The sequence below is a fragment of the Monodelphis domestica genome, chromosome 6 (assembly GCF_027887165.1).
Source record: "Monodelphis domestica isolate mMonDom1 chromosome 6, mMonDom1.pri, whole genome shotgun sequence".
Classification (NCBI taxonomy): Eukaryota; Metazoa; Chordata; class Mammalia; order Didelphimorphia; family Didelphidae; genus Monodelphis; species Monodelphis domestica.
In genome coordinates, this window is record NC_077232.1 from 21,199,765 (window position 1) to 21,213,209 (window position 13,445).

At 37.7% G+C, this 13,445-nt stretch overlaps 1 pseudogene; it reads left to right on the top strand.

Moving 5' to 3' along the window:
• Positions 1-497: 497 nt before the first annotated feature.
• Positions 498-1,413, top strand: LOC100618459 (putative olfactory receptor 5AK3; annotated as a pseudogene).
• The last annotated feature ends 12,032 nt before the right edge of the window (positions 1,414-13,445 follow it).

A 13,445-nucleotide genomic window follows, 5' to 3' on the forward strand; every position in this document is an offset into this window, starting at 1 on the left:
TTACACTGCCTAGGAAGACCTTTCTACTTTAGAGTAGCACCAGAGAGACTACATAATTATTCCTCTCATGCTCTTACTGGTGAGCACAAACATACCTGGATTCTTTTTGAAACTGTCTTTAAGAGCCAGAATGAAAATGGAAAGAAAACCCATGATTCCTAAATTGCCTCATGTGTGATAAAGTTAGAAAACAAAACTTAAGAGGGTGAGAGATTTTAGAATATTCTCACATGTAATTTGTACATTGATTGATTTTGCTGAATCCCTTTCTTCTCTTTCTTTTTTAGACTTGGTCACAAATGATATTTCTTTTGGTTGAGTAGCAGAGAAGGATGAATTTAGAAAGGAAAGAGATGTGCAAAATATTTCACTGAAACATTTTTTTTAAAGAGGATGCCTCAACATTTAACAAAATGCTAATTTCTTTTCAATTAACATAACTAAAATCTTGTGGTTCTTTTCTTCTGTGTGTTTCATTTGCAAATGATATGAAAGCCATGATCCATAAACATGGCACCAGAGTGACTGATTTCATTCTACTGGGATTTCCAGTTCGACAAGAAGTACAGTACATTCTCTTCCTTGTGTTTCTGGTTATCTACATTATTTCTCTAGTGGATAATGTAGGTATGATTCTGTTCATCAAGGGTGATGCCCATCTTCACACACCCATATATTTTTTCCTCCAAAACTTGACTTTGATTGACCTCTGTTACACCTCTGCCATCACTCCAAGACATTACTAAACTTCCTGATCTCAGAGAAATCTATCTCATTTGTTGGGTATGTGATACAATTATATGTTTATGGCATGTTTGCTATGATTGAATTATATCTTCTGGCTGTCATGACTATAAATCGTTACATACCCATCTGCAACCCACTCCATTATCCAGAGGGGTTGACTTCTGCTGTACGCTGAACCTCATATTATAGGTTTGCAGAATGTCACTACCCAAGTAGGCTTGCTCTTTTCACTATCCTTCTGCAATTCCAACATAATCAATCATTTCTTTTGTGATTTGCCCCCCAATTCTGGCTCTTTCCTGTTCTAATATTGATGTCAATGTCATGTTATTAATGATTTTTGTGGGCTTTAACCTGTTAAGCACGTTGTTCCTTGTGTTCTTCTCCTGCGTTTATATCTTGGCTTCCATCTTGAGGATGCCCTCAGCCTCAGGGAGGCACAAAGCCTTCTCTACTTGTGCTTCATACCTGACTGCTGTCACCATTTTATATGGGACACTCTCTTACATGTATTTAAAGCTTTCTTCCAGTGAGACAGAAGAGAATGATAAAGTTGTCTCTGTATTTTATGGTATCATGATTCCCATGTTGAACCCCTTGATCTATAGTCTGAGGAACAAGGAGGTAAAAGAGGCTGTGAAGATTCTCTTAAAAGGTTGTTTGTGAATCAAGTCTTGCACTCTGGAGAAGTAATTCAAAGAAGCATTAAAGCAAAGATCATCTCATTCCCTCAGTGCAGAGAATATCCCATCTCATTGCTTCAGTATGTAGACAGTATTCTAACTATAGGGATATGACCAACTACAGTTAAAATATAGAAACATGTCCCCTCTTTGAGTATATTTAGAAATATATTTCAGCCTACTTGTGCCTACCATGTTTCTCCCCACTACCTTTTAAGTTAACTCATCCTTCTGATTCACTAGAAATTTTGCTGTTCAATGATTTGTGATCACTGATTACTCAACAGAATGCTTGCATTATAAAAACAAGAAATCTTTGTACTGTGATGCAACTCGGGATCACTAAAAGCCCTGGAAAGGTTTCTAAATGCAATATGGATCATATTTTTACTCCCATTCAGTTGTGGGCTTATTTCACTAACTATGTATAGTACAGTGATGGAGAACCTTTTAGAGATGTAGTGATGGGCCCCAACCCCATCCAACCCCAAGACTCAGTACCATGACCTCCCCATTGATACCAAATGCCAAGACCTGCTCCCCCCCCCTAACCTCCTCCCTGCCTTAGCCCTGACAGGGGAGGGAGGAAATACTGTGGGTCAGAGGGGCAGGTGATAAGATACATATGTGCAGATGGGGAGGAGAGTGGTCCCAGTGCTTCTATCCCCTCCAGCTCTGCTCCTCGTCTAGGTGCTACACTGTGATCTATAATCCTTCCCAACCTCATCATTGGAAACTCTTTCACCACAGACTCAACAGGCTGTCTTTCCTGCTTCATTGTCAAATAGCAGGTAAGCCATGAATGCCATGCCTTCTCCACAGAAGCTGAATGCCATGCCCTGATCCCCCACCCCACCCCTGCCTCCTGCCCACCTTACCACAGAAAGGGGAGGGAGGAAGTGCTCCCATTGGGCTACTAGGCAGAGGGGCAGGTAAGGTAAGGAACATCCTTAGGCTCATGGAGGGGAACAGATGTGTCCCGAGTCCCTCTAGCTTTCTAGTAACATATTTTGGCAGGCAACTATAGGTGTGCCCACAGGGAGGGCTCTGCGTTCCCTTTATGGCACACATGCCATAGGTTTGCCATCATGGGTATTTCTCATTGCTGTACTTATTCATAGACTTGCAATACAAATATATGTCATTGTTTGAGCTATAAATATTTGTCATCTATATCACTGTTCCTGTCTTAGTTGCTAACATAATCACATTTGAGTAATCAATCTATTTCAGCAATTAGGTTTGACATAGTCAGCATACCATTATATACGTGTGTGTGTGTGTGTGTGTGTGTGTGTGTGTGTGTGTGTGTGTGTGTGTGTGTGTGTAAAGAAGCATCCAAAAGATCTTGTAATTTTTAGGGTATCTTTTTTCCCTTTTTACTTCCTTTATCACTTTTAAGCCAGATTATCTTTAAGAACAAAGTCTCTTGAATACTGCTTTAGTTTGGAATATACATGCATACACAGGAGGGTAAGTGACTTTCCTGGGGTCATGCAGTAAGCAAGTGTCTGACAGAGCATTTGAACTCTATCCACTAGACCACCCAGATGCCTCTATAATGCCTGTGTCATATGATAATGTCTCTAGAACCAGACTATATGAATGCCAACTAGTGGGGAGACCACACATATTACAGGGTTCTTATGATGATTAAATACATAAATACATGCACATGTACCCAAACATATACGTGTATACATGTGTATAATGTATATAATGCATTTTCACATTCACATGTAAACAGGGGTACCTTTTTTTTTATTTGAATAGTATTAGATTTATATGGTTGGATTGAATATTAAATTGGTGGTCACCAGGGATTTAATTTCTAAATCCCAAAATGAATTACTAAAGTAAAGTGGAATTTGTGGCAGTTTATTTTATAATAAAGGGAAGATATTAAGGAAGAGAGAAAAGGAGAGAAAGAGAGAAAGAGAGAGAGAGTGCACGTGCATGTGTGTGCAAACACACACACACACACACATACACACACACGAGCAAGCTCCAACTTCCTCTGACCCAGGTAGAAATTCTAGGGCCCCAGCCAGGGGAAAGTAGGCTCAAGATGATGGGTCTTTCTCAGAGGTTCACATCTCCAGAAAGGGCAAGGATGGACGTCAGCCTTTACACTCACCACAATGACCATCTAAAAGGAAAATCAGGCTGGGGGCTCCTGCATGAGCTTCTCCAGGAGTCCAGTTCCACAGCCAAGTGTCTTTACTCCAAGCCTTGAGTGTCTGTCTTCCATTCCAACTCCAAGTGACAGATTCCAGGCTCTCCTCCAAGTGACTCTTCTTCACACTGTCCCAAGTGATATATTTCCAGTGTCTCTCTGTTTCCTCTATTTAAAGACTTTTTTCTCTTGTGTCACCTACCCTAAATTTTACATCTATCAATCACAGGAGATGCTCCTCTCCAGGACTGCCCACTCTTTCACTCATGGGTCACAGACCTCACTCAATGTATGAAATGGGTGTTCACACCTTTTTTGTTAGTTCACACCTTTTTGGGTTAGTTAACATCTTTTTGTAGTTAAAATGGGTAGATCTACTTTAAATACTGTGTTTACATGTATGAAACGAAATGGGTGTTCACACCTTTTTTGGTTAGTTAATACCTTTTAGTGGTTAAAATGGGTAGATCTACTTTAAGTATTGGTTTAACACTTTGGGGATTAAAATCTAAAAATAGAGACGATTACAATTTAATCTTCACAATAAAGGAAGAGCTAATTACCTTCATTGTTACAATCAGGAGATTAAAATTTAATCTTTACAATCTCCGCTGATGATCATTGGGAGACTAGTCTCCCTACTGATCATTTAACATAATCATCTTGTATCCATAAAAACTCCTAACTACAGAAGTACAATATTTCATGTTCTAAGAGGAAATTACAATAGTTAGAGATAAGAGTGAAATAGAAAAGAGAGAAAGCAAAGCCAATGTTTTCTAGGCACATTGCCAAAAACCAAATTATTCCTTTTGGCATAAAAGTGTACATTTACAATAAATGTTCAATCCCCTTCTGTTCAGTCGATTGCACCTGAAAGTTCATTCTGGATCTTCTTGATGCAGTGTAGGTTTTTGCAAGCATCTTTCTTCAAAGGGTTTATTCTCTGGATTCAAGGAGTTAGCAAACTTCTTTTCCTGAAGTTCTTCTCAAAAAATTTTAAATCTTGGATTTTTTAAAATAAAAATAAAATACAATATATGTATCTTCAGTGATGATGATGAACACCTTTGGAAAACTTTTTTCATATTTAATGACTCTCTTAGTTTTAATAACTAAAGAATGATTGAACAGTTATCTCTGTGGTTGCATTATCTAAGAATCTTACATGATCTTTTCCTTTTTCATGGAAGGTGAATTTGTGGCATATAATTCTGCTTGAATATCATACTGATATGAATAATTACATACATATACCATTCATTATTAATGCCCTTTTTATTGTCTTTTAGGGTAATACTACTCTCATTTATTATACTCAATTAGTATCTTCCTTTCTTGGAGAAATCCTGAAAATGTATCCCTGAGAATCTTGACAATTGGGTTTCTGCCATTTCAGATTTTCTTCAATTTCAACTGCTCTTCCCAACTTTATCATCTCAGTGTTATTTTCCCTCATACAAAAAGAATAACATGTCTTAAAACCATGTTGTCAAACCTATGGCATGTGTGCTGGAAACTGCTGGAGTGTGCTGCTCCCTTCCCTGCTCTCCACACACACACACACTTGAGGAAATTTCCCATATCACTCAACAGCCCAGTGGAGCCTCTTCCTCCCACCTCTGCTGCATGACAATTGCAATTTGGACACTCAGTTTCTAAAAGGTTCACCATCACTGTCCTAAAATATCAGCACTCAAATGTCTTAATCATAGGTGATCACTTTGGAATGTTGGCAGATTTATTACATTTCCACTTTTGTTAAGGTATCACAATCTTACTTTAAATTCTTCTATTCTTTTTAACCTGTTTTCTGCATGACTCCCTAAATTTAACTGCCAAATTTGATGACTTTTAAAATATATTTTATTATCTCTGATCTCTACAGAACCCTGTTGACCAGTCCTTTCTGGAAGTTCTCTTTTTCTGTGACTTTAGTACCATGTCTTTTCCTAGATCTCCCACTATGTGTCTCCTTCAGCTTTTGTTTTGTTGTGTGTGTGTGTGTGTGTGTGTGTGTGTGTATGTGTGTGTGTTTTGGTTTTCTTTGAAAGCTTATCATCCACTTCCTGCCTCCAAGCCTCCAAATTTTAAGTGTTTTCAATTTCTATCCAAGCAACATTTCTCAAGATAATAAACACATGAAAAGTGTTTTGCAAAACAAAGTACTATAGAATTCTAACTATTAGTATTATTAATTTCTCAATCCTTCTCCTCTCAATACTGTGTTCTTTCAGGACTCAGCTCAAATGACATTTCCTCCAGAAAATTTTACTTGGTCATCTGCCACTGTTATTGATTATTTCTAGTTTCTCTAAGTATATTGTATTTACTTGCATGTTATATTCCTCTGAAAGGTTAGAAATTCATTATGATGAGTATGCTTTCATTGTTGGCTTTGTGTCCCCTGGGTCTAACACAGTAGATTATACATAGTAGGGGGTTGGTAAATATCTGTTGAATTTGAAGCACTGCCAACATCACAGTGATCATAGTCATCATACATTGAAGTGCTGTTGCAAATATCAGATACTGGCGCAGCTCAGTTGAGAAAAGTTTTTACCAAAGATCTACAAGTGTCTGATTCAACATTGGATTTTACTGGAAGCTTTGAATCATATCTCACAGAACCTCGGGTTTCCTTCTGTCAGTTCTTGGAAATTTCCTGGAAGTAGATCAAATGCCATTAGCTATATTAGTCACAAGCAACTTTAGAAAAGAAGGAAAAGTATTGTGAATGAATAACAGAACATGTACAGTGTTTATATATTTGCCATTATCAAATACTATTCATATATTCATATAGAAGAAATTTTTCTCTATCCTTGGAGAAATGAAAATGGTCTGGTGGCCTTTAGCAATATTCTCTAGTTTATTAAGGTGAATTAAGTTTCCTTTAAAATATAGAAAGAAGGATAATATGGAACAATGTAGAAAGCACTGATTTTTTTCCTTGAATTGAGGATCTAGATTCAAATCCTGACTCTGCTAATTATAAACTGTGTGATTTTAGACAACTCCAGATGTCAATTTCTTCATCCAAAAAATAAGCATATAAATGAAATCTAATTCTTCTTTCAGCTCTAAAATGGTGATCCTATTTGCTTCAAGGAAAAAAGAACATAAAAGGTAAATGAGACTTCCAACCCATATGATCATTTTTGAGAGTTCAGAAGCAAGGGCCTCTGTTTACTCAAAGGCATTTGATAAGTATTGGGATAGCTAAGTGGCAGAGTGGATAGAGTGCTGGATCTTGAGTCAGCAAGACTCATTTTCCTGAGTTCAGATATGGTCTCAGGCACTTACTCTGGGCTAGTCATTTAACCCTTTTTGCCTCTATTTTTTCCTCTATAAAAAGAGCTGGAGAAGGAAATGGCAAAGCCACTCAAGTATACTCACCAAGAAATCACCAAATAGGTTCAGAAAGAGTGGAAATGATTAACATAACTGAAAAATAGCAATAATAAATTTCATGAATTCAAAAGGACCTCATTTTATATGAACTCAACACATATGGATTCCAGGAATCATCTGCAATTTGTAATTGCTAAATATGGAGACATAAAATGTTTAAATATATAAAATTAGAAAAATAAATACACACTAAATCTTTGCCATTTCCCCAAGCTGCATAAAATCTGATAGCAGTTCACCAATCATGCTCATTATTCCTCTCCTTCTGGGTAAATCACTAAAATTTTTCTATGAGTCCGTTATATATCTACTTTTGATTCTCTATATAGTAACCATACCTCAGTTTCCTTCTGACCCAAAAGTTTCAACTGCATGATCTTCTCTCCCTGGATGATCCCTCTACCTCAAGGTTCCCTTCTCTCCTAGGGAATTCCTCCCAGAAACTCAATTTTGAGAATACGCCCAGGACAGCCATCTTTCATTACTTTTCCAACTCTACTTTTGACTCTTCCAACTCTCCCACCATGTCTAGCTACCTCCTTTTACCCCTGACTTTCCAGTTCTCTTCCATGTGCTATCATCTCCCTTGAGAATTTAAACTCCTTGAGAGGAAGTCTTCTTTAAAATTTGTACTTGTACTCCATACAGCACACACAGCTTCTCCTCTTCCCTTGTTGTGTCTTCCTATAGGTCATCCATCTGCCATGGCAGTAATGCTCCCCTTCCTTGTTTTTACTTTGAAGAATCTCACACTTCCTTCAATAATCTGCTTTCCCAAAAGTCTACCTTGAGTTATACCTTCTACCCCCTTTACTTAGTGACCTTCCCAAAATATCTCATAGTTTTATGTATATATTCAAATGAATTCATATTTTGTCATATAGGATGCAAACTATCTGAGAGCAAAGTCTATTTATCTATTTATCTGTATCCTAGCTACCTAGGAATATCCATATCTATATGTCTCTCAAGTACCTATAGGAAGGCTTAATCATAATTTTTGATTACCTCATTGATAGATTGATTGCCCATTACCTAACTTTAGGGTACAAAGTCTAATTGTATACCATTAAATATATTCCAAACTCATAAATGGCACATATATCCCTCATTCTACTTATAGATATATGTGCCATTTTTGTAATAATAATACACAATACCTATAAAAATTACATTAAGCATTTGTTTGCCACTTTTAGACTTGCAAAGCACTTGATGTGCTATCTGCCTTGATCCTTGTGAAAACTCTATGAGATGGGTGCCATTATTATCCTCATTTTATAGACAAATAAATTGGGCATTAGGTTAAGTGATTGCCTATAACTGATAAATATGTGAGGACGTATTCAAACCCATCTATCCTGACTCCATGTTCAGAGCTCTCTCCACTATTCCTCATCAGACTAATAGAGAAGGGAATGGTTTTTAAAGTGGCTGGCAAATAGGAGAAGTTTACTAAATACTTATTGATTGAATGATCAACAGCTTCCTCATTATATAAGCAGAAGTTAATCATTTGTGCCCTCTGAACCACATGTGATCTCTAAAGTAAAAAATAACAACAAAGGGGGGGCATCTGGGTGGCTCAGTGGATTGAGAGTTAGGCCTATAAATGGGAGGTCCTGGGTTCAAATTTGGCCTCAGACACTTCCCAGCTGGGTGACCCTGGGCAAGTCACTTGACCCCCATTGCCTAGCCCTTACCACTCTTCTGCCTTGGAGCCAATACACAGTATTGATTCCAAGATGGTAGGTAAGAGACAGAGAGACAAAGACAGAGTGAAAACTGAGAAGGAAAATGCTTCTAAGTGGGAATAGGTTTCAATTTAAAAAAAAGTACCTGACTCTGAAAGGTAGAATTAGATGCTTCACAACCTCAGAAAAGTAATTTATAATTATTATTATATTATATTATATATATTATTACGTATATTATATTTCTGTTTTATTATTATGTTATTATTATTATTATTATGAAAAATTTCCAAGTAATTGGAAAATAGCAGTACTCCAGGGAAGTCAGAAGGAGCTAATGATCACTTTTTTCATCCTCTGGGTCCAGAAATGCTCAGGAGAGCAGTCTCTGTGCTAATTGGCTGGTTTATGTGCACTCACATTTGGAGCACTTGAAGAGATGTCACTTGAAAGACTCTAGTCAGTCTAGACCTGATGGGAACAGGAGAACTGGGAGTGAGAGTCCTTCCCCTGAAACCAAACTCTCATTATTGCAAATGAATTGTGTGTGCTTGGGAAAAATATTTCAGAGAAGTAGAGGTGGGAGGATCAGGGTCTGAGAGACAGAGGGGCTGGTTCTGAGCCTCTACAGGATCTTCTCATGACCTGAAAAGGCAGACTAAAAGTTAATGAGTGATGGGGTGGTTAGGTAGGACTTCTGACATTCTGGAGTTACTGGCTGACTTTCAAGAGAATAGCAGGATCACTTTCAGGGATTAGAGCTCTTGGGGTTTAGAACACCAAGGACATTAGAAATCATTTAGTCCATCCACTTCATTTCTGGGAAGGAAAGATCCAGGATTTCTATAGCATTTTTTAGCCTGTAAAGCACTTCACAGAGATCTCATTTGATCCTTATAACAACTCTGGGAGGTAGGTGATATCACTTTCTCCATTTTACAGATGAAGAAACTGAGTCTAGAAGGAAGTTAGATGACTTGTCCAGGTTTGCACAGCTAGTATCTGAGGCAGAATTTCAACTAGGGTCTTCCTAACACTATATCCAGTACTCAATCCCCTATGACATCTAGATGCCTAGAGGAAACTGTTATACAAAGTGTTTATTAATCCAATTCATGTTTTAAAGTATTTACTGAGCCACATTTGAAGTCTGCCCTAGATTACCACTACAATTCCCTCCTGCTGTAAACTGATTTTCCTATCTATGAGTATATGCATGGCCTGGTGCTCAGGGCTTGAGATTCAGAGATAAAAACATTCTGGCCTGGTGCACAAGATTTTCTCCTACTCTGATGGAAGAGGGAAGGCTATGTCATTGACATAGGATAATATGTAAAAAAGCAATGAATGATAAGAGGCAAAGTTCATATCAAAGAGAAGGAGGGAGGGAGAGAGAGAGAGAGAGAGAGAGAGAGAGAGAGAGAGAGAGAGAGAGAGAGAGAGAGAGAGACAGAGACAGAGACAGAGACAGAGACAGAGACAGAGACAGAGAGACAAAGACAGAGTAAAAACTGAGAAGGAAAATGCTTCTAAGTGGGAATAGGTTCCAAGAGAATGTGGTGTGCCTGAAGTAGGCTTTGAAGGAACAATAAAGGTCCTAAAAGATGGAATGAGGAAGTAAGACATTCATGAAATGAGAAACTTGTCCCTATACACAGCAACTAGAGATGGCAAGTGTCATTTGGAAGAAAAGTGGCAGACCAGTTTGGCTGGAATAGAGAGAATATGAAGAGTAATAATGAGAAATGAGTATTAGAAGGAAGTTAGTGCTTGGTCCTTAAATACCTGGTGAAAGATTTTTCATGTTAAATATGTAATTAGCATCAATGAGGAACTAGTGGATATTCTTGAGGACAGGAGCCTTGTGTGCCTGAGGCAGGGTCTTTTGGAAACATTATGAATGATGGTTGAAAAAGGAAGAAATTGGAAAGAGAGAGAACCATTAGAAGGCAATATGATAGCCCAGACTTAGGGCAATGAGGGCCTGGAACCTGTGTGGTTATGGGAGTAAAATGACAGGATGGAAGCAAGAGCTATTTTTTTTTTGTTTAAAGAATTGATAGGATATGACAATTTATTGAAAATGTCTAATAAGGGAATGGGAAAAGTGAAACAAAGGTTCTGAGCCTGGTTGATGGTGAACATTGAAATACTACCAAAAGAAAAAGGTAAGTTTGGAGGAGGGACAGGTTTGGTAGGGGGCAGAACCAAGGTGGAATCAGACTTCATTAACTGATCTCTTTTTTTTTCCAAAAGAGCCTAGAAAGTGTTATTATTTTTTAAATTATTAACTAATCTCTTTGATCTTTGGTTGGGAAAACAAAACAAAACATTTGGGACAGGGGAGGGCAATGAAACAAAGACTATCTGTAGCATGAGTATAGTGGTCAGGAGAGGAGTGGTCCAACAGTGAAACAATAAGGTTAAGGTGACAATGGCACATCAGTTCAGACACACCAACCCAACCACTTCTTTAGGCAGACACTGTGGATATGTGACCTTAGGCACATATGTATCTATATGGCTTATGTGGTGAGGGAAGAGAGATGCATACAATTACTGTGAATTTTAGATTACTCCACCCTACTTATATCTTACTTTATGCTGAGGATAAAGTTGTAATCTCCTGATTGCACAATGAAGGTACTTAGCTCTTACCTTATAGTGAAGCTAGAAATTTAAGCTGCAATCTCTTTTTAGATCTTACTACAAAAAGGTGTTAAGTAACTATAAAAGGTAAATTAATCACAAAAAAGTTAAGTAACAAACAAAAGGTGAACTTAACAAAGAAGTGTTAAGTAACTCAAAAAATATAATCTAATCAAAGAAGATGAGAACTAAAGAATGGGCAGTCCTAGAGAAAAGTCTCTGATGTGATTGGTAGATGTGAAAATTTAGAGAAGGAGACACAAGAGTAAAAGGTTTATATATTTTGAGTCACTTCCTCTCTCCAGTACCTTTTGGTGGCTGGTGGCAGCATGCTAGGCCTTTCAGCATCTCAGTGTGGCTACAGCTATTGTCTGGTTTGGTGGTGAGTTTCTGACTGAGTTTTCCTCCTTTACTTTCCAACTTTATCCTCTTAGAAGCCTCTAATCTTTTCTAGAGACCTAGTGGGGGAGATCTTGAACTCCCCCTGGCACAAGCCAGGTGGGAGAAATCCTATACCCTCTTCCCTCTTTCTCCTTAAAATCCTTCCCTCTATATTAATTTAAATTACCATATATTTCCAGACTGACTTGGGCATTTTATTTGGGATTTTTTCCCTGCTGATCAATTAATTTATATTTAAGTCACAACCCTAAAATTATCTTTACATTACTGGGAAGAAAAGGAGCATAGATAAGCTGATGGCACAGTCAGGGGAAGGTTAGGAGGGAGGGAGGCTGTTGTGGCACATGATACTTCCCTTTTACTGAGGGAGGCTGAGGTTGATGGATCCCTTGAGTTTAGGAGTTCTGAGTTACAATGGGGCTAGTGATATTTGGATGTCCTTAGTAAGGCTAACACCAATGTATTGAGCCACGAGGAGCAGTGGGCCACCAGGTTATAGGAAGAGAAATGGGCTGGCCCAAATTAAAAATGCAATAAGCAGCATGATCAGGAGATGAGTAGCCACTGTATCTTCATCTTGGGGAAGATTGGGAGATCTGTCTTCAAAAGAAAAAAAAAGCAACAGCACTGGACTGAATATGAAGACATTTAGCTTTTAATTCAATTTGTATTTTAGTGTGATCTATAAATCATGTAAGCTTCCCTTGGCCTCTGTTTTCTCATCTGTTAACACACATACAAAAAGGACTTGGCTTTAGGATCTCTAATATATCTTTCAGTTCTGACATTATGAAGAGCCTCAAAGGTCTTAGAGCACCCTATGTTTTAGGTTCCAGGATCCCTTTACTCAAAGCTAACATTTCCTATTCTGAATCCCTTCTAGTTCTGACCTTTAGGCTCATTTTCCAGCTCTAACAGCATGTGATTCTGTGGATCTAAATATCACTTCACACTCATCTTTTCCCAGTCTAGGAAACTGAAAAAATGTTTCCAGAATACCTCCAGGATGACCAACAATGCCAATATTGTTGGTTTATTTTCAGAGTCCTATGAATTTCATCTTTTAAGAATGTTAATAAACAATGTCTTTTTTAAAAATAGGGCATTAGAAGGAGGAAGCTAGGTGTTGTAACTAAATAGAGTATTGAACCTGGTGTCAGGCAGTCTTGAGTTCAAATCCTGTATCATACATAAGTGGATGAGACACTGGGCAAATCACTTATCCTCTGCCTAATTTCTTCTTCTTTAAAAGGGAGATAATAGTGCGATCTACATTCCAGGATTGAATTTCAAAATAAAGCAATGCAATGTGTTTTATAAAATGTAGGATGCTAGATGAAAGTTATCTGGTTGTACAATAATTTACATAGCAAAGTTGGAGTGAGAGAGAAAATAGAGCATTCTGGACCACAGTTCGTATTGTGGCTGATTTTGCTGACCTCCTTTCTCTTTCCTTTTCAGTCTTTGTTGCGCAAGGGATGACTATTTAGGTCAGGTAACAAAGAGGGATAAATTCAGAAAGGAATGTAATATGAAAATTAAGTAGTTCAATAAAATAAGATATTTTTTAAAAAAGAAAATGGCCTGAAATTATTTGAAATATGTTATTTTATTCTTAAGGTCATTAAAATTTCTTGGTCTCTCTCTTTGTATCCTTTATCTACAGATTATAGGAAAACC